Source organism: Aedes albopictus, chromosome 1, assembly GCF_035046485.1.
Source record: "Aedes albopictus strain Foshan chromosome 1, AalbF5, whole genome shotgun sequence".
Taxonomy (NCBI): domain Eukaryota; kingdom Metazoa; phylum Arthropoda; class Insecta; order Diptera; family Culicidae; genus Aedes; species Aedes albopictus.
Window position 1 is genome coordinate 54,473,054 of NC_085136.1, and position 22,485 is coordinate 54,495,538.

The 22,485-nt window shown below is 39.1% G+C and overlaps 2 protein-coding genes across 3 annotated transcripts in view; one reads left to right on the plus strand and one right to left on the minus strand.

The window, feature by feature from the left end:
* Positions 1-7,053, plus strand: part of LOC115256758 (uncharacterized) — a 398,127-nt gene extending 391,074 nt beyond the window's left edge. The window contains exon 3 of the transcript XR_009996022.1: positions 6,819-7,053. The gene's annotated coding sequence lies outside the window, so the exon portion shown is untranslated. The remainder of the gene's footprint in view (positions 1-6,818) is intronic.
* LOC115256689 (ankyrin-3) overlaps positions 1-22,485 on the minus strand; it is a 97,225-nt gene that overhangs the window by 47,973 nt on the left and 26,767 nt on the right. The gene's annotated exons all lie outside the window — the stretch shown is intronic.

The following is a 22,485-nucleotide window of genomic DNA, read 5'->3' on the forward strand; positions in this document are numbered from 1 at the left end:
ATTTGTACCACGATTCGAAATTTGACAGCGCCGCGTAATGGCCACATTCCCAGTTATTTCAAAACAACCGTTGCAATGCTTTACACAACTGCACTACATGAGCTTGGACCACAGAGAACAGACGTCCAAGCTCATGTAGTGCAGTTGTGTAAAGCATTGCAATGGTTGGTTTGAAATAACTGGGAAAGTGGCCATTACGCGGCGCTGTCAAATTTCGAATCGGGGTACAAATTTGCCGTTGTTTTGCCTTTTGGCGCTAGTGTCACCAAGTGTGCACCCTAGTATAGTTCCACCAAGAGAATGTGTTGGTTTTACTTGGAAAACATTCATTGAATTCTTGTTCAACTTGTTTCTTATTGAAAATAATGAAACTAACTATCAATGGGTTGCACAAATTTTGTTGCTGGATTAGTGAAATAATCATAAACATCTTGTTATTTAAGCAAATACAGCTCAGAATCTGAGTAGGAAAATTTAAAGGTGTGCTAGTGAAATATTTCTTCAGAAAGCGCCATCATGGTGTCGAAACAAGTTTTTGAGTGGGAAAGTCACCGTCGATGTCGCTACTGAGCTTGTTTTTTCTTTACACAAGATTTTCAAGCAATTTTGTTCGAGCATGTTCGTCTGTTCTCTGTGCTTGGACGTCTGTTCTCTGTGTTTTTACCATGGCAAAAAATGGTAATCTTGACAAAGGTTTGTGTTATTGCATTTTTCATTCGTTGATAGACTTTCGAGCAAATCTTCGAAGAGAAAAAACAAATACACGCTACACGGTCAGAAAATTCACACAAAACTGAGCTAAAGTGGGACAACTCAAAATTGAGTAAATTTTTTTTCCAGCGCTAGCGCTGGCCCAAGTGCGAAAATCTCATCAGTTTAAGTCGTATAATATTCTTGCTGATGTGAAGAATATTATACGGCTTAAATTGGTTGGATTTTTGCACTTGGGCCAGCGCTATCGATGGAAATGCAATTTACTCATTTTTTGAGCTGTTCCAGTTTAGCTCAGTTTTGTGTGAATCTTACTCATTTTAGAGTAACATTTTCTTAGCGTGTAAGAAAATGTTACTCTAAAATGAGTAAGATTCACACAAAACTGAGCTAAACTGGAACAGCTCAAAAAATGAGTAAATTGCATTTCCAGCGATAGCGCTGGCCCAAGTGCAAAAATCCAACTGGTTTAAGCCGTATAATATTCTTTGCATCATCAAGAATATTATACGGCTTAACCTGCACCAACCGAGAGAGTGCGTTCAATGTTGTTTTTGTTAGCGGTGGCAAAACTCAATCTATGGGAAAAGCGGTGTGACAATATTTTGGTGGGACAATATTTTCCGTGTGTGAGTCTATTACGGGGCAAAATCCGCAATAATTTTACCCAAATTTGATCATAATAAATATGCTTTGACAGATCTCCTAATAGCACAGAGAACATACGAACATGCTCGAACAAAATTGCTTGAAAATCTTGTGTAAAGAAAAAACAAGCTCAGTAGCGACATCGACGGTGACTATCCCACTCAAAAACTTGATTCGACACCATGATGGCGCTTTCTCAAGAAATATTTCACTAGCGCACCTTTAAATTTTCCTGCTCAGATTATGAGCTATAGTTGCTTAAATAACAAGATGTTTATGATTATTTCACTAATCCAGCAACAAAATTTGAGCAACCCATTGATAATTAGTTTCATTATTTTCAATAAGAAACAAGTTGACCAAGAATTCAATTATTGTTTTCCAAGTAAAAACAACACATTCTCTTGGTGGAACTATACACGCTAAGAAAATGTTACTCTAAAATGAGTAAGATTCACACAAAACTGAGCTAAACTGGAACAGCTCAAAAAATGAGTAAATTGCATTTCCAGCGATAGCGCTGGCCCAAGTGCAAAAATCCAACTGGTTTAAGCCGTATAATATTCTTTGCATCATCAAGAATATTATACGGCTTAACCTGATGAGATTTTCGCACTTGGGCCAGCGCTATCGCTGGTGGGACAACTCAAAATTGAGTAAATTTTTTTTCCAGCGATAGCGCTGGCCCAAGTGCGAATATCTCATCAGTTTAAGCCGTATAATATTCTTGATGATGCGAAGAATATTATACAGCTTAAACCAGTTGGATTTTTACACTTGGGCCAGCGCTATCGCTGGAAATACAATTTACTCATTTTTTTAGTTGTCCCAGTTTAGCTCAGTTTTGTGTGAATCTTACTCATTTTAGAGTTACATTTTCTTAGCGTGTGTGTACTATCGTGCACACTTGGTGACACTAGCGCCAAAAGCTAAAACAACGGCAAATTTGTACCCCGATCCAAAATGTGACAGCGCCGCGTAATGGCCACATTCCCAGTTATTTCAAAACAACCGTTGCAATGCTTTACACAACTGCACTACATGAGCTTGGACGTCTGTTCTCTGTGGTTCAATGTTGCTCAACAGGAGTAAAATCATTTTATTTTGTATGGCGAAAAGCATCTAAACTCAAATTTCTCGAAATGGACTACCCGCTTTGCGAGCAGCCACAGTTGATCAGCAGGAGTAAATCAATTTAATTTTGTATGGCGAAATGCATCTAAACTTGAATTACTTGAAATACAAAGCTTTTACCGAAAAAATATTTGGTAGGCTTAATAGTGGTCACCATTGTGCACAACCACTACCAAATATTTTTTCGAATAATGTGTTCCACGGTTCCACTTTGAAGAATTTGCCTTTAGATGGTATTCGCCATACAATATTTTTGTGATTTACTTTTAGCGATTTTTCGCGCATAGAAGCTAGCGCCACAATGGTCGATGCGGAGAGTAGGAAAACAGCCGATGTAGTTAATTCAATGAATTAACTACATCGGCTGTTTTCCTACTCTCCGCATCGACCAATGTGGCGCTAGCTTCTATGCGCGAAAAATCGCTAAAAGTAAATCGCAAAAATAATGTATGGCGAATACCATCTAATGGCAAATTCTTCAAAGTGGAACACATTATTCGAAAAAATATTTGGTAGTGGTTGTGCACAATGGTGACCACTATTAAGGCTACCAAATATTTTTTTCGGGAAAGGTTTCTATTTCAAGTAATTCGAGTTTAGATGCATTTCGCCATACAAAATTAAATTGATTTACTCCTGCTGATCAACTGTGGCTGCGCGCAAAGCGGGTAGTCCATTGGCTTTCAAGGGCAAAACAAAACATACTGTTACCACAGAGAACAGACGAACATGCTCGAACAAAATTGCTTGAAAATCTTGTGTAAAGAAAAAACAAGCTCAGTAGCGACATTGACGGTGACTTTCCCACTCAAAAACTTGTTTCGACACCATGATGGCGCTTTCTGAAGAAATATTTCACTAGCGCACCTTTAAATTTTCCTACTCAGATTCTGAGCTATATGTGCTTGAAAAACAAGATGTTTATGATTATTTCACTTATCCAGCAACAAAATTTGAGCAACCCATTGATAATTAGTTTCATTATTTTCAATAAGAAACAAGTTGAACAAGAATTCAATTATTGTTTTCCAAGTAAAAACAACACATTCTCTTGGTGGAATTATACTAACGTGCACACTTGGTGACACTAGCGCCAAAAGCTAAAACAACGGCAAATTCGTACCCCGATTCAAAATGTTACAGCGCCGCGTAATGGCCACATTCCCAGTTATTTCAAAACAACCGTTGCAATGCTTTACACAACTGCACTACATGAGCTTGGACCACAGAGAACAGACGTCCAAGCTCATGTAGTGCAGTTGTGTAAAGCATTGCAACGGTTGTTTTGAAATAACTGGGAATGTGGCCATTACGCGGCGCTGTCACATTGCGAATCGGGGTACAAATTTGCCGTTGTTTTAGCTTTTGGCGCAAGTGTCACCAAGTGTGCACGTTAGTATTGTTCCACCAAGAGAATGTGTTGGTTTTACTTGGAAAACAATAATTGAATTCTTGTTCAACTTGTTTCTTATTGAAAACAATGAAACTAATTATCATTGGGTTGCTAAAATTTTGCTGCTGGATTAGTGAAATAATCATAAACATCTTGTTATTTAAGCAAATACAGCTCAGAATCTGAGTAGGAAAATTTAAAGGTGCGCTAGTGAAATATTTCTTCAGAATGCGCCATCATGGTGTCGAAACTAGTTTTTGAGTGGGAAAGTCACCGTCGATGTCGCTACTGAGCTTGTTTTTTCTTTACACAAGATTTTCAAGCAATTTTGTTCGAGCATGCTCGTCTGTTCTCTGTGCTTGGACGTCTGTTCTCTGTGGTGTACCTAAACGCCACCAACGGAGACTGCCCCACATATAAAGTCGATTGTATACTATCGTGCACACTTGGTGACACTAGCGCCATAAGCTAAAACAACGGCAAATTTGCACGCTAAGAAAATGTTACTCTAAAATGAGTAAGATTCACACAAAACTGAGCTAAACTGGAACAGCTCAAAAAATGAGTAAATTGCATTTCCAGCGATAGCGCTGGCCCAGGTGCAAAAATCCAACTGGTTAAAGCCGTATAATATTCTTCACATCAGCAAGAATATTATACGACTTAAACTGATGAGATTTTCGCACTTGGGTCAGCGCTAGCGCTGGAAAAAAAATATACTCAATTTTGAGTTGTCCCACTTTAGCTCAGTTTTGTGTGAATTTTCTGACCGTGTGTACCCCGATTCGAAATGTGACAGCGCCGCGTAATGGCCACATTCCCAGTTATTTCAAAACAACCGTTGCAATGCTTTACACAATAGCATTACATGAGCTTGGACGTCTGTTCTCTGTGGTTTCACACTAGCGCCTTCTGTTGACGATATTGCACAACACAGTGATTCGTGCAACTTTTCCTCCAGGTGATATTAGTGTGAGCTGGGCGATGGATTTCCATGAAAATCGTTCAAGGTGTTACGTCTGTTTGTCTGTGGTCCCGCCCTTCACAAAGTCATCCCTACCGGACGTACCGCGAAGGTAAGGAAGAGAGAATGAATTTTTAGTGGGTCGATTCTCACATTACCCGAGGATCCACCTCTTGGGTATCTGATCAGCATATTTTCTCATTCTAAAAAAGAGAGAATGGGAGAAGAGTTTTCCAGGAGTTTTCGAAGAAACCTACTGAAAAAAATACAAACATACTGCTGTGACTTTTATTTATTTATTCATTTGTTTACTTAGTATAACAGCATTTTCATATATCCTGCACTATTTCAAAGAATTAAAATATATTCAAATTCGATCAATTAATACATACGCATTGCTTATTATAGAAAGACATGATTCGATTTAAATGATCAAATGTTTTCTTGTCTATTCGATGATGGTTTATAACTAATAGACTGTGATCTCTCAATTGTATTCCATTGCAGCTTGAAAAATATACTTGACAAGAAGGTTTACGGAATCAATGCGTCGGGATACACTTGCGATGACTTGATTGAAAACATCCAGGAGACAAAAAAAAAACGAACAATAGACGTGTTTACTGTTGAAGGTTCCGAGAGATGGGTACATCAAATGTGACTACACACACATATCTCTGATGCAGAGCGAAGTGTAGCCACAGAGAACAGACGTCCAAGCTCATGTAGTGCTGTTGTGTAAAGCATTGCAACGGTTGTTTTGAAATAACTGGGAATGTGGCCATTACGCGGCGCTGTCACATTTTGAATCGAAGTACAAATTTGCCGTTGTTTTAGCTTTTGGCGCTAGTGTCACCAAGTGTGCACGATAGTATTGTTCCACCAAGAGAATGTGTTGTTTTTACTTGGAAAACAATAATTGAATTCTTGTTCAACTTGTTTCTTATTGAAAATAATGAAACTAATTATCAATGGGTTGCTCAAATTTTGTTGTTGGATTAGTGAAATAATCATAAACATCTTGTTATTCAAGCAAATATAGCTCAGAATCTGAGTAGAAAAATTTAAAGGTGCGCTAGTGAAATATTTCTTCAGAAAGCGCCATCATGGTGTCGAAACAAATTTTTAAGTGGGAAAGTCACCGTCGATGTCGCTACTGAGCTTGTTTTTTCTTTACACAAGATTTTCAAGCAATTTTGTTCGAGCATGTTCGTCTGTTCTCTGTGGTGTAGCGACGATTGCGTTGTTGACAAGCACACATGTTCGAGGCATGAAATGCGAGATTCTCATTTAATTTTTACCGAAAATAGCAGATACCAGCTACACGTTTTAACCTTAATAGAAGTTCTTGATTGTCATAGTAAGATCCTTGAACTAAAGGCAGATGGACAGTACCATTTTGGCATCAGTCTGCAAAGATTGCTCGTTGATGTTCTTTTATTATAAGCTATGCTGAGTCATGTTAACTATAGTCATTACCCAAACTAGGCCTTTGCAATCACATCACAAAAAGGAAAATCGCGATAAAACCATATCTGCGTTTAGTATCATACAGGCGTATCTACAATGATCGATTTCTCTTCGTCGATTTTCTCTTCCGTTAGTAAGGCCACAGAGAACAGACGAACATGGTCGAACAAAATTGCTTGAAAATCTTGTGTAAAGAAAAAACAAGCTCAGTAGCGACATCGACGGTGATTTTCCCACTCAAAAACTTGATTCGACACCATGATGGCGCTTTCTGAAGAAATATTTCACTAGCGCACCTTTAAATTTTCCTACTCAGATTCTGAGCTATATTTGCTTAAATAAAAAGATGTTTATGATTATTTCACTAATCCAGCAACAAAATTTGAGCAACCCATTGATAATCAGTTTCATTATTTTCTATAAGAAACAAGTTGAACAAGAATTCAATTATTGTTTTCCAAGTAAAAACACAGAGAACAGACGTCCAAGCTCATGTAGTCACAGAGAACAGACGTCCAAGCTCATGTAGTGCAGTTGTGTAAAGCATTGCAACGGTTGTTTTGAAATAACTGGGAATGTGGCCATTACGCGGCGCTGTCACATTTTGAATCGGGGTACAAATTTGCCTTTGTTTCACCTTTTGGCGCTAGTGCCACCAAGTGTGCACGATAGTATAGTTCCACCAAGAGAATGTGTTGTTTTTACTTGGAAAACAATAATTGAATTCTTGTTCAACTTGTTTATTATTGAAAATAATGAAACTAATTATCAATGGGTTGCTCAAATTTTGTTGTTGGATTAGTGAAATAATCATAAACATCTTGTTATTCAAGCAGATATAGCTCAGAATCTGAGTAGGAAAAGCTAAAGGTGCGCTAGTGAAATATTTCTTCAGAAAGCGCCATCATGGTGTCGAAACAAGTTATTGAGTGGGAAAGTCACCGTCGATGTCGCTACTGAGCTTGTTTTTTTCTTTACACAAGATTTTCAAGCAATTTTGTTCGAGCATGTTCGTCTGTTCTCTGTGGTAAAAACAACACATTTTCTAGGTGGAACTATACTATCGTGCACACTTGGTGACACTAGCGCCAAAAGCTAAAACAACGGCAAATTTGTACCCCGATTCAAAATGTGACAGCGCCGCGTAATGGCCACATTCCCAGTTATTTCAAAACAACCGTTGCAATGCTTTACACAACTGCACTACATGAGCTTGGATGTCTGTTCTCTGTGACCTCGGTGAGCACGTACAAAGCCAGCTGGAGGTAAACAGTGATGAAGATTACGAAACATCACAGTTGCTATGACAGTTTACATTGACCACAGAGAACAGAAGTCTATCTTCGCTTTCTGCCTTGTGTAAAACTTTGTAACGGTCATATTAGAGTATGTGGTTATGCTCCCGTTGCGCGGCGCTAGCGTCCCATCACTTACATTGTTGTGTTGTCAAATTTGTTTCCAGTGCTCGCCGTTTTTGGCCGTTTGGCGCTCGTGTCGCTTTGTGGGCTAGTGTATTTTAACGATGAACACTGCCATCGTGGGGTCAAATCGACTTTTTATGTGGGGCAGTCTCCGTTGGTGGCGTTGAGGTACACTTAAATCCTTTACACACGATTTCGACGTATTTTTGTTCGAGCTTAAACGTCTGTTCTCTGTGCATTGACGTCGCTGGAAATCATCGTGTCGCTGGACAGTCCAGCGAATTGCAGGTTAATCACTTCAACAGATTGATGTTCTCAATTTTACCATGCACCCGATTTACAATTTAAAACAAGTTTCTGTTGGTAATCGGATTCGAACCAAGAAACTTAAGATCACCAAGCTCGCACACTACCACACGGCTATCGAACCGGTTGATATGGGAGGAAACAAAACGCACACAAGAAGCGTTTGTTGGTCGATCATCACACGCTATGTCCAAAGGGAAGTATTATGAAAATCGAATGTACCTCAAATGTTATTCCCTACACGCAGAAAAATGACACTCGTTTAAAACAATAAAACGCATGGTTGATTTTAAAACTAAGAATTTACTTATTCCAAAGTTATATTTTATTGTTTTTATTTAGAGTGTTTTGATAAAAACAACTAATTACCATCATTTCATATAACGTTAAAAACTTCATTTGTTTCTACAAAATGGGGACCATAAACATGGCCCGGAAGCACTCACACATCTTTAAAGTGCTTATCCCAACATCGCCACAACGAAGAAGGTGTAACAAATCCATCACGCCAATTTTCAAGTGCAGTTTTGGCCGTGATGGATAACGCGTAGGTACTCACAACATCACCAACAAAAAGTTGGACGGTTTCGCCTTTTTTTAGTCGTCCTTGTTCCGCTTGCCAACGGTCTAAAAATAGATTTCCGAGCTGCCGCAGTTGCTGCCGTCACCAACACAATAACATCCCGTCTTGAAACAACCAGATCTCTGTTTGTTTTAACAAACTGTCAAAAATTTCGACAAATGAAAATATTTGTATTATCAAACAATGGAGCAGTTCAGTTTGAACTTAAAATCAGTTTGTCGCTATAGTAAACTGAAAAATCGATTGATTTGAACTATAATTTAATTGTGTTTACAATTAATTTCTCTGCGTGTAAGATCGTAGCTTTGGACCTCTAGTATCAGAATCTGTGTGGTTTAAAATATTTCATCTTGGGTTTTTTATATTTTTGTTTTTTTCCCATTTTCCCATACAAATATCGAAAAAGTCATTTTAAGGTCAATTTTGTCCCATATAAAAATGTATGGGAAAAACCCAAGATGGATTTTTTAAACCACACATTTTCTGAATCTAGAGGTCCAAAAATATGGTTCTAGCGAATAAAGTTTGAGGTACATTCACTTTTCATAATACTTCCCTTTGGACATAGCGTGCATCACGTTATGCCATGGTAAATTTTAAAACATAAATATTTATGCTGATCATCACCGCAAGCCGGCTTTCAGTGCAGGGCCGACCTGCCACAAACATTACATTTATTTCTAACCTGTCACACGCAGAGAAATAAATTGTAAGCACAATTAAAATCTAGTTCAAATCAACCAATTTTTCAGTTTGCTATAGCGACAAACTAATTTCAAGTTTAAACTGAACTGTTGCATTGATTGTTTGATATTGGGTTTCTTGTTGATGTTTAGACTACTGTGATAATTTGAGAATCCACTGAATCATCATTTCCCAGCGACATTTCACATTAATCAAACTTATTTTGTTTACCTGTTGTGCATCCGACGTCCCTGTGATGAACTCAACGAAACTTGTGTATACCAGCCGCTGCGAAGTCGTGTGCGAAATTCGACTGTGATGATAATGAATTTCGGCCTAGTCTAAATGGGTGCAAATGTCGCAATAATACAAATATTTTCATTTGTCGAAATTTTTGACAGTTTGTTAGAACAAACAGAGATTTCGTAGATTCAATATAAAATAACGGTTTGTTTCAAACGACTGCACTTTTGCTATTAACAAAGCCGGAATGTGATTGTGTTGGTGACGGCAGCTCCTGCGGCAGCTCAGAAATCTATTTTTAGACGCTCGGCAAGCGGATGGAAAGGAGATCGAATAAAAAGAGACATAAAGGCAAAACCAACCAACTTTTTGCGAATGCTGTCTTTAGTACCTGCGCGTTATCCATCACCGCCAAAACTGCACTTGGAAGTTGCAGTGATGGATTTGCTACACCTTCCTCGTTGTGGCGAAGTTGGGGTAAGTTTTTCAAAGATGTGTGAGTGCTTCCAGGCCATGTTTGTGGTCCACATTTTGTAGAAACAAATGAAGTTCCTAACGTTATATGAAAAAATGGTGATTTGTTGTTTTAATCGATAAACTCTAAGTAAGAACAGAGAAATATAACTTTGGTATAAGTAAATTCTCAGTTTGAAAATCAACCAAGCGTTTTATTGTTTCAAACAAGCGTCATTTTTCTATTTCTATTTTTTTCTGCGTGTACCTTTTTATGACCATTGCAGCATGCCCAATGAAGCAGTGCGCAATTTTTATGAGTCAACGCGTCATGCCCAATGAAGCGGCATGTCTAATGAAGCGGTGTGAACTTGTTTTCAGTCGATGCGTCAATGTTGTCTTTTTCCTTAATTAATATCTCCTCAATCTCTTTATGGCCATTGCGGCATGCCCAATGATGCGGTGTGGAATTCTTGTCAGTCAATGCATTAATGTTGGCTTTTTCCCTAAGTAATATCTTCACGACCTCTTTATGACCATTGCGACATGCCCAATGAAGCGGTGTGAAATTCCTGTGAGTTAATGCGCCAATGTTGGCCTTTTTCCTAATGAGCCATTTTACGAGACATTTCGGATCAGCTGATCGCTCATTTCATGAATGAAAATTTGACAGGAGGTTGCGCCCAAGCCCGTGAGTGTTAATATCAATATCAACACTGTTGTCGTTTCGTAAAATAGACTATTAAGTTTTTCACAATCTCTTTATAACCATTGCGACATGCAAAATGAAACGGTGTGAACTGTGGAGCGGACCTGGTGTGATGGTTAGAACACTTGACTATCACGCAGAGGACCTGAGATCGAATCCCACTCCCGACATACTCGCAAAAATGTGAGTTCTTCCTTCGCAAGGGAAGTAAAGCGTGGGTCCCGAGATGAACTAGCCTATGGCTAAAAATCTCGTTAATACCCGGGTAGAGGTAAAATACTGACGATCGAAACATGATATTGGTTTGATTGATATAAGAGATAAAAGATCTGAAAATAATATCTGAAAAATGTTCCTGGAACATCTGAACAATATCAAAATTTGATATTTCAAGATCATACGAATAGCTCGCTGCTATTGGTTAGATCTTACAAAATCTAAATATGATTTGATGATGATGTTCCAGGAGTAAATTTTTGATTTTATTTATAGATCTTTTATCTCTTATGTCAATCAAACCCATATCACTTTTTGATCTCCATATCAAAATATGCTATTATTGAGCTCTTTTCCTCTACTCGGGTACAGATAAAAAAAAAAGCGGTGTGAACTTGTTTTCAGCCAGTGCATCAATGTTTGCTTTTCCTCTTATTAATATTTCCACAACATCTTTATGGCCATTGCGACATGCCCAATGAAGCGGTGTGAAATTCTTGTGAGTCAATGCGTTAATGTTGGCTTTTTCCCTAATTAATATTTCCACAACCTCTTTCTGACCTTTCTCACATACCAAATGAAGAGGTGTGATTTTGTTTTGAGCTTCGGAGTCAATAGCGCCAGTCACACGATGCATATATTGATCAATAGTTGGCCGTTTTATGGAAACATTGAATGTATGATATTGTTCAAAAATAGATTGATATCAATCATTCAACTTTTCCCCTATCTTCCGTTTGATCAACCACGCAGCAATATTTCCCCTCCGTAGCGCATTTTACTTCAATTTTCTCTACAATATTTCCCCACCTTCAAAAATTTTACATCAATCCTCTCGAAGATTGTTCAAACCATGGGTCAAATTATTCCATGGATCAATTGATTAGTTCAATATTTCCCCTCCAGATCAACCTATCATCCTTTCAATGCAGCAGCGCGTGATCGAGAGCATCATCGTTGCAGAGCATTCTGCCGTGTTGCCATATATATGTTTTTAATTTAAATAAACAACTATTGAAATGTATGATACAAAAATACATACATAAAAAGAAACTAAATTCAGATGTAATAAATCATCGAACAAAACAAACAATTTATGCAGAAGTATATTTTTCCCAAGATTTTTTATTTAAATGTGATGAATCCAACGATTACAATGCATTAGTGGTAATAAACAGTTCACAGCTTTTTTTGTGTAATCTTATAACTCGGTTGGTGTGCCACCGAACTTTGCTAAAAAAAATTACTGGTGCACTGGCGATCTCTAACACCAGTTAATTAATAATTCGTGTAGCGGACCTGGTGTGATGGTTAAATCACGTGACTATCACGCCGTGGACCTGGGATCGAATCCCACTCCCGACAAATTTGCAAAGTGTGAGTTCTTCCTTCGGAGGGGAAATAAAGCGTGGGTCCCGAGATGAACTAGCCTAGGGCTAAAAATCTCGTTAATACTGATAAAAAATAATTAATAACTTGCACATTATGGTGGCTTACTTGCGTTGCCTATAAATAAGAAATACCCCTTCTGACAAATAACACCAGTAGTAATTTTGAGTAATGTCGAAATATAAAGGTAATTCAGCAAGACGGCGCTGAAGGTGTTTCGAGTCCCATCCCATGGACTGTCAAAAAAGTTTTCGTAATAAAAAAATATGTCATATGTTTGAATATGTAAAAATGGTAAAGCTTAGAAGAAGAAATAATGTAAATAGAAAATTTATTAAAAACAACATAAATTCAAAATTTACAGAAATGCATTGTATACATTATCTTCCGCATTATTGGCATTGGGATCGGTAGGAATGAAAATCAACCGCGCACCCACCGACGACGCCTTGATTCAATAAAAGGCTTTGCTTTGCTAGCTGTGCACGTATGATAAGCATGCACGGACACTTGTTTTTTTTTTCTATCTTCATGCATTAACTTCTCTCATACTGCCGGGAGATTTTCTCTCTGCTCGAACCTCGGCTAGCTCTATCTCTCTGGAAATGGGTAATGTCGAAGATATTAGATTGATACTTGGTTTGATCCTCGTGATTTCATCAATAATCCTTGAGAAAGAAATAATTGATGGAATGGTGGAATAAAGGAAACAAGAAAGCGCTGCCAAATAAACATTTGAGCTTAAAAAGTAAGTTGGGCATCGTAAATTTCATTAGATTATTTAGGAATAATGTTCAATATTTAACATTGGTTTATCATGTTCTATTTTATTTTATTTCCACTAACGCATATGCGGTTTTCTAGTGCCTTTAGTATAAAATGCTAGAACTATATAGGGAAACTCAGTATATTTTTGACAGATTTGTTCTCTTCGTGTTATCTAAAGTCTGATAAACCTCAAGTTGGCGTCACATCTTTGCCAATGAAACTGTTTCAAGCTATTCGGACGACAAAAACCCCTTATGGCAAAGAGAGAAAAACTGCCAAAAATTCCCAAAGTCACTCTCAGGACATATAATTTAATTATCGTTCAGTAATCATCAATCTAGCTATAGAGAAACCTGTTTTAATAATAACGGATAAAGCAAACATTTTCAATTATAGACGAAACAAACAAATCAATATGGCAATAACCTCTTATCAGCCTTTGTTTTCCAAACCTATACTGCTATACATATTTACTAAGACATTAGCAAAAATTAAAACTTGTTCGAACCTAACTGTCAATACTGTTTAAGCTCCATTTTGTATGAAATATTTTGATTCAACGATAGAAGTTCATAACTTGTGTTAGTAATTAAAAACATTTACCTTCTCAAGACATTAGGGAAAAAAGCATGATAAATTAGTAAATAGATCCACTATTTAACAATTCATCATGCTAATCGGAGAGATTGGGTTCAATAGATAAGAGTTTATGAATGCTTACAAAAAAAAATCGAATATGGCGTAGTAATTTTTTCATAATTATTAATGGAATTTAATACACAAGCGAAGTATCGAAATTTGCACTTTTCTAATGATCAAGTCTTTATTATATTTACAAAGCAAAAACGTGACACTTTATTTCTAGAAATTTTCTTTCAAAGCATTCCATAAAATTTAATTGAACTGGCCACCATGAACGCCGTGAACCACGCGCTGAACGTTGGTGAATTGCTATCTCTTCCTCACTGATGGAATGGTCTTCGCTTAATCTGCTGACTCTTTTGCCCTGCTGGATAGATCGAATCAAACAACTCGAGGGGAAAGTTTGACGAACTTGGATGATCTTGATGGTTTGGTCAAACTGGATGATAGTGGTGGTTGGATCGGTTGGATCAATCTTTCGGAGGGGAAATATTGAGGATATGACCACCAACCTCAAACCTCGCTTTTGCAGGTTGGTCAGTATTTATATCAAGATTCAACATTATCATCCATGTTCTCCTCAATAAAAAATGCATGCAATACATTTAGCAATATTTCCATCAAATTGTGTTTCTTGATGAAGTTGAAGGAAAGATTGAACCTCTTGGTTGAATCAACTTATTGATAAGTGTAAATGGCACTAATATTGGCATTTTTTCTTATCAATATTTCCACAACCTCTTTATTATTAACAGTGTAGTAACCATCTGATTCCTCTTTTATATAAACCTTGATAAATCAGCCCATCTGGCAACTCTGTAACTGCTCTTTCTGACAAATACAATTCACTACCAGTTGAACTCCTAACAGAGAAAATTGTTTTTCTTGTTCGCTCTTGTGAAAGCCCCCGCGAGTATTTTTCCACTTCGGCCGTGTTCGCTCGCGTTCTTCCTTGCGCCGCTTTTCAGGTTGTGGGCTCCAGCATGGAAGAAAAATCGAAAGTAATCGCGTTCGACGGGAATAATTTCCATAACTGGAAATTTCGTATGGAGACGGTGCACACTGGGGCAGGATTGAAAATACATGGAAAAAACCTCTAGCTCGTCGAGATGTCGAGATCCTCATTTGGTGTCTTCAGAGAAAATATTTCTATGGACATGGTCGATATTAATGTATTTTCAATCCTGCCCCAGTGTGCGGTGCTCGATATGCACGATCTCCTTGATTGTCTAGTGCGCGACGCGGAAGAGGTCCCGGAGTTGGAAGTGCAGCAAGCGGATTGGGCTGTTGTGAAAAGGTAGAAGGAGAAAGAGTTCGCGGAAAGAAAAGCTAGTGAGAAGAAGTGCAAATCGTTCATCGTCCAAGCGATCGACGATAACCAGTTGGAGCTACCCGGATAAAAACTAACCATAGGGTGTAGGGTGAAAAGCGAATCAAATAGAGCCATCTTTAACACATGGACTGGACTGAACACTGAAATGACTTTTAGTATAGGTTCGTCTGCGGGTTCGCTTTTTAACCTAACTTATACTTGAATCGAACTTGACAGTTTTCTCATGAGTTGTTATGTATTTCCTTCGAACTTTAGTCAAACTGGAGCCTCAATATTGCAATAACGGTAAAGCACGCTGTAATGATACTTATGTACCTCGTCACCCACTTTATGCAACTACATTAGTGGTCTAATAATACTTAGCGCGCTCGGCATAGTTCCATCATGCCGCTCAAAGTGTTGCCACAAATAATGCTTAGTTTGCGAAACCCAGTTATCTCGCTGGTGGGGCGTGGGAGCCTAAGCTTCAACTGTTAATGCAATCAGAGACTACTCAGACCTCGACTCAGACTTGGACGTGGGCGATCCAATATATGAAGGGTTATCCAAAACGCTCTGGAGAATTCCCAAAGCGTATCTCATAATGCTAGTAAGCCTGAGATGCCATTAACAGGAGGAAAATGACAAGATAATATAACATTATATGGTTTATGTAATGTAAACCAACACAACATATCAAAAGAGAACCATTCCAAAACCATTTAATTAAATGTATAACCAGTACTGAAACTACAATTAAAAACAATATATTTACGGTACATTTTATTGTTTGAAACCATATGTGTACCATACAATGTACGGTTTATTAAAACCCACGTATCAGTATTTATAACAATGAATTAACTACATCGGCTGTTTTCCTACTCTCCGCATCGACCAATGTGGCGCTAGCTTCTATGCGCGAAAAATCGCTAAAAGTAAATCGCAAAAATATTGTATGGCGAATAGCATCTGAAGGCAAATTTATCGAAGTGGAATACATTATTCGAAAAAATATTTGGTAGTGGTTGTGCACAATGGTGACCACAATTAAGCCTACCAAATATTTTTTCGGGAAAAGTTTTCTATTTCAAGTAATTCAAGTTTAGATGCTTTTCGCCATACAAAATTAAATTGATTTACTCCTGCTGATCAACTGTGGATGCGCGCAAAGCAGGTAGTCCATTCATTTACAATATAATGTATGGTTTTGCAAAAAAATATATATGGAGAAAAATATTTTTTATATTGTTACGATACCTCACCACCCGTATAGTATATTGTAAAAATCTTATTTACAATTTACTGTATGGTGTTTACATTACATTTTACTGTTTTTGTATTTTTATTTTTACAGTAGTGTCTATTGTAAAAATATGGTTTTAAATAGTACTGTTACAATACAACGTTCGGTTTTTCCACTGTATTTTTTATTCGGGTAGTTAAGGATTGCCGCACACCAAAGCAGATTTGGAGCACACTGCAAAACGTTTTCGAACGTCGCGGTGTGGCTGGTCAGTTGTACCTCCGGAAGAAGCTCCTCACGTTGCGGTACGTGGAGGGGGCCGGATGTCGGAGCATCTTTTGCGGTTCGACAAGTTGATACGTGAATGGACTACCCGCTTGGCGCATACCCACAGTTGATCAGCAGGAGTAAATCCATTTTATTTTGTATGGTGAAAAGCATCTAAACTTGAATTACTTGAAATACAAAGCTCTTACTGAAAAAATATTTGGTAGGCTTAATAGTGGTCACCATTGTGCACAACCACTACCAAATATTTTTTCGAATAATGTGTTCCACTTTGAAGAATTTGCCCTTGGATGGTATTCGCCATACAATATTTTTGCGATTTACTTTTAGCGACTTTTCGCGCATAGAAGCTAGCGCCACATTGGTCGATGCGGAGAGTAGGAAAACAGCCGATGTAGGTAATTCATTGAAAGAAAGCGGAGCGACCGTCGAGTAATCCGACGCTGTGTGTCACTTGCTTTTGACACTACCCCCATCGTTCGATTCGGTCGTGACGGCGATTGAAACGCTACCCGACGGCGTCACGATGGACTTCGTCAAGAAGCGGCTGTTGGACGTTGAGCTGAAGCGGCGTAACACAGAAGCAGGTGAAGAAGCAAATGGTGGTATTGGTGATGGTGTGGCGATGGCTAGCAGGCTTAACCCGACGTCTCCACTAGACAGAAATGTCTTGCCATTTTGCTGGACAGATGTGTCATGACAGAAATGTTCTCTCGCTGTTTGCATGGAAAGCAACGGTGTTGATCATTTCTGTTTCTCTTTCTGGCAGCAAAATGGCAAGACATTTCTGTCTAGTGGAGACGTAGGGTAAGAAGAAGAAGTTGCAGTGCTTTCAGTGTGGGAAGTATGGGCATAAAAAGGCAAACTGCCGGGAATCCGATCGTGGTGACAATGAGAAACAAAAAGTGAATAGCGAAAACAAAACGCCGAAACCGAGAAGCGATGCACGGCGACAGAAGGCGCACGTAGGTGCGGAAGAAGATCGTCCGGAAATAGCTTTCGTTGCAGCAGCAGATGACGATCTAGTGCGTGTCGGTTGGTTTTTAGATTCGGGGGCCACCGATCACATGCTGTGCGACTCGCGGTATTTTTCAGTGATGCGGCGGGTGGAACGTCCGGTCGAGATCGTTGTGGCAAACGGGCAGAAACTGTTGGCTGAGTATTGTGGCGATGTGATTATGTATACGGTCGTCGATGGTACAGTGAAGAAGTGTGAAGCGAAGGACGTGCTCTACCTGCCGGGGTTGAGTTGCAATCTTTTTTCGGTAAAGCGAATTGCAAAGGCGGGTCTCCAGGTCTGTTTCGAAGAAGAAAAAGCCGAAGTGAAGAAGAATGGTGACGTACTGGCCGTTGGTCGATTGAAAGGCAAACTTTACGAACTGTACATTTTCTGTAAGCGCAATGAAATGGGGTCAGCCATGTGTAGTATACTTTCGTTTTTTTTTCGTTACGCCCGAATCCTAAATTAATAAAATCTATCACACGCGCCTCAAGGTAAATCGTGTAGAGTCCACGATTTTCTTTTGGCGTTCAATAACTCACAAAAACTTCACACACGTTCGTTACCCAGAAATATAGCCAACAGAATGAGTAAAGTTTTCAACCACATTTCTCTCGAACGCTTTTCAAAACTCATCCCCGTCCTGCTCTCACATACACATATCATAGCCTTATCCGTACATCCATTCATTTAGCATTACCCACTCTCACTCACTCTCTCGCTGTCCATTCGCACGCACACTTTGCCCATCATTCTGTTCGAGCATCGCAGTCAGCCAACCGTTAGCCCTTTCTCCTTTTGACCTCTATAATGTTTCTCCCCTTTCATTCATGTGCAAGAATAAAGAGCCCAACTTCCAGGACAAACAAGCGCGCGTTCTCGACTCATTCATCATCATCATCAATGGCTTTCGCAGTCAGTCTAGTACTGCAAGAAGGCACGCTCAACTAATTTCAAATAATTATTTGGCAAGGCACATTCACTACACCATGCTCTCGGGTAAAGTGTCGCGTAATGCGGTACTATGGCACCAGAGGTTCGGTCATGTGGGCTGTGACAGTTTGCGTGAACTGGTGAAGTGTGAGATGGTTGACGGACTGAAGCTGACGGATTTCGATGCAGAAACTGTTGTATGTGAACCGTGTCTGTCCGGGAAAATAGCAAAGTTGCCGTTTGCTTCCGGGGAGGAGCGGCGTTCACGGCGGCCGCTAGAACTAATACATAGTCACGTATGTGGACCGATGACACCCCGCACTTGGAACGGTAAGCGTTTTTTTCGTATCTTTTATTGATGATTTTTCGCATTTCGCGATCATCTATTTGATGTCCACGAAGGATGAGGTGATTAGGGTAATTCGCCAATTGTTGAACGGTTAGTACTGGAATTTTTATTTTCTTTCTTTTTTCCCTTCATAATTCCATTTTATTTAAAAAATATCTATTTAATTTCTAAATCTACTCATCCCTTATACTGCCCATTGAATTTGTATTCCCTTAAATTCCATTTTCTAAGAGAAAATAGAACATTTGTATTGGAAGTCTGTAACCCAAATGTTGAACGCTTCCTTAAGCTAGCTCATCCTAATGTTGGACGGTTTTCGCCAATTGTTGAACGGTTGAAGCTTTGTTCGTAAATGATGACGTATAACCCGACATCAACCTATCATTCATCTGTTTTTATTTTGGCCACCAAACCCAACATAGACCCAACAGTTATCCGATGTGAGTCCAACAGTGGTCCAACATTTGATAAAATTTGACCCTACTTTTACCCGACATCCGATAATTTTTCACTCTGGCGGTTTTTTTTTCCGGGTTTTTCGTGTTTTGTGCCCAGCTAGTCCGAGCTAGTGACAATTCATTTAAATGACAAGGAATCACTCATTCGAAGAGAGCTCTAGTGGACTAAAATCGTTTTAAACATGACTAGATGCAAAAATGGCTGAAAAGATTTGATTAGAAGCAAAAACGACATAAGAAAAGTATGCCTTTAAAAGCCCTTGAAACACTTCTGGAAACCCATGGGCCATGGGACCCACTCAACCCCCAAGAACACTCGTGGAACTACCCTGAAATCCCTTGAAAACACGTGGGTTGCTCCTGAACCTCCCGGAACGCCTTGAAATACTCCTGGGACCCCCTTAACACTCTGAATTCCTCTTGAACAACTCTGGAATGCCCTTGAAACCCATTGAAAACTACTGGAATCTTTCTGAAGCCCACTGGAACACCCCTAGAACATCCCTGGAACGCCCTTGAAACCCCATGAAATGCACGGTTAGGTAAAGGGAAAAAAAATCTAACAGTCATGCTAACATCGTAGGTTATGCCAGTGTTCAACAATTGGATCATGGATGCATAATGATAGTGTGATAAGAAAAATATTTTTTTCAAATTAAATTACAATGAAAATGTGATTTTAAACAATGTTAAACTGTTAAGGACATCCTTCCAGTTCTTGTAACTATGGTGTGCCTTTGATATTTGTGGTTGATTTGCCCGCAAGGCTTATTTCGTAACAGCAATTTCTTAACATTAATCTTAAGAATGGGGCACGTTCGGTGTAGTACTAGATTTGTAGTAATGAGCTGATTTTTTGTATGGTGAGAAGGTCAGTTCTCTGTTTCTGCAATGAAATGGTACAAAAAGCGTGGGTATTATGATTCCTTGCCTAATTTGATGCTGTTTGAGCAAAACTTTGGATAACTATGTTGTTTATGTTGCAAGAAATGAAGAAAACAACAACACTGTTGCCCGAAGTTTTGCTCAAACAGCATCAAATTAGGCAAATAATCATAATACCCACGCTTTTTGCACCATTTCATTGCAGAAACGGAGAATTGACCTTCTCACCATACTAAAATTCAGCTCATTACTACAAATCTAGTACTTCACCGATCTGTCCTATTGTGCAGTTTTCGTGTCATCAGCAGTACTAAATTTTCAATCAATTTTTTTGACATAAAACATGTATAATTTTGTAAATTAATTAGAGCAATATCGTTACCCACATGTATATGCATCTACATCATATGTTTACGTTGGATGAAAGTTACTTCAGTAAGATTTATAATAAAATATTCAGAAACTGTTCAACATTTGGGTAGTGTTCGACAATTAGCGAATTACTCTACTTGCTTCCGCGAGTACGAAGCTCTCGTCACGGCTCATTTTGGTACCAGAATAGCACGTCTGCGTACAGATAACGGCGGTGAGTACATCGGTGTAGAAATTCAGGCGAAACATGTCTAAAGGTCCAATCTGCAGAAGAGAGGCTCTCTTTGGTTTCCCTCTCTTCCGTTAATAACTCAGCTGTTTATTTGAATTAAGATTGTCTCCTTGCATTGAACGATGGTCAAAACAATCGTCTTTTGATTTGTACTGCAAAAACATTTAAAAATTGTACCATTATATTGCAATAACTGAAAGAGAAAGTGAACAAAGAGAGCCTCTCAAATGCAGATAGGACCTATTGAAATGTTTGGCCTGAAATGCGCTCGTTCTGTCGGGAAAAGGGAATTTCTATGGAGTTAACGGTTCCGTACACACCGGAGCAAAACGGTGTCTCCGAACGGATGAACCGTACGCTGATGGAGCGGGCCAGGGCATTGTTAGCCAAAGCGGATTTGGTAAGAAGATGTTGGGTGAAGCTGTGTATACCGCTACATACTTGACCAACCGGTGCCCAACGTCGGCGGTGGCAGAGAAGAAGACGCCGTACGAACTTTGGACTGGTCGAAAACCGGATGTATCGAAGCTGAAGGTCTTTGGAAGTGCCGCGTACCTGCATGTTCCGAAAGAACTCAGGTCGAAGTTGGACTCTAAGTGCAAGAAGTTTTATCAATGGGTATCGACTATGGGACGAAACGCGGCAGAAGATAGTGATCGGTAGGGATGTGGTGTTCGATGAATCCACCATGTTCGGTGGCAAACTTGAAGTGGAACCGAGTGTTCAGAAGAGGGAAGTGATGCTTGAAGAGACGATTGACCAAAGTAGTGTAGCTCCCGATGAGCTCGAAGACGATGTGGTCAGTGCATACGAAGAAGAATCAGAAGCGGAACAGCCTGGGCAGCAGGAGCAACTTCCAGTGCGTCGTAGTGGCCGTGAGAAGCGGAGACCAGTATGGCATGATTGTTACGAGTTGTGCGAAACTGCCATGTGTGCTGAAAGCTTCGTCGAGGATCTGCCGGCTACAGTGGCCGGCCTCAGGTAGCGGCCGGATTGGCCGCAGTGGCAAGCAGCCATTACCGACGAAATGGACTCTCTCATCAAAAACAAGACTTGGACCCTGGCATCACCACCTCCAGGTAAGAATATCATTGACAGTAAATGGATATTTAAGATAAAGCGGAACGATGCTAGCGGAATCGACCGCTTCAAGGCACGGCTCGTAGCCAGAGGTTTCTCTCAACGCAAAGGTTTTGATTACGAGAGTACCTACGCGCCGGTGCACAGTGGGACGAAATCAAAAAAAGTGGGACATGGGTATTTACTCAGAAACTATTGGATTTAGCGTTATGTGGTCTTCTACAATGTTTCTTCATTTTACAAGTGCTTTATTTTGATGTAATAAAATTTCACTTAAGGGTGGTATACACTCAGATAAAAAAATTAACTTTTTTATTTTACGTCAAAATTGAAAAATGTCTAAGAAAACATTGTAGATAATGTATTTAGAAGAAACTTTGTCGAAGACCAAAAAATTCTATCTCGCAGTTTAACAAAGTTATAGGGCAAAAATGGTGTATATGTCCCTTAAAATCGATTTTTCGAAATATCTTTTTAGAATGAATTTTCCCAGTTTTCCAATGTTCAGGAAAATTGTAGATACTGCAAAAATAAACATTTTTTCTGAAGACAGCAAATGGCTATCTTTTCGTTTAAAAGACTTAGGAATGTTTTTC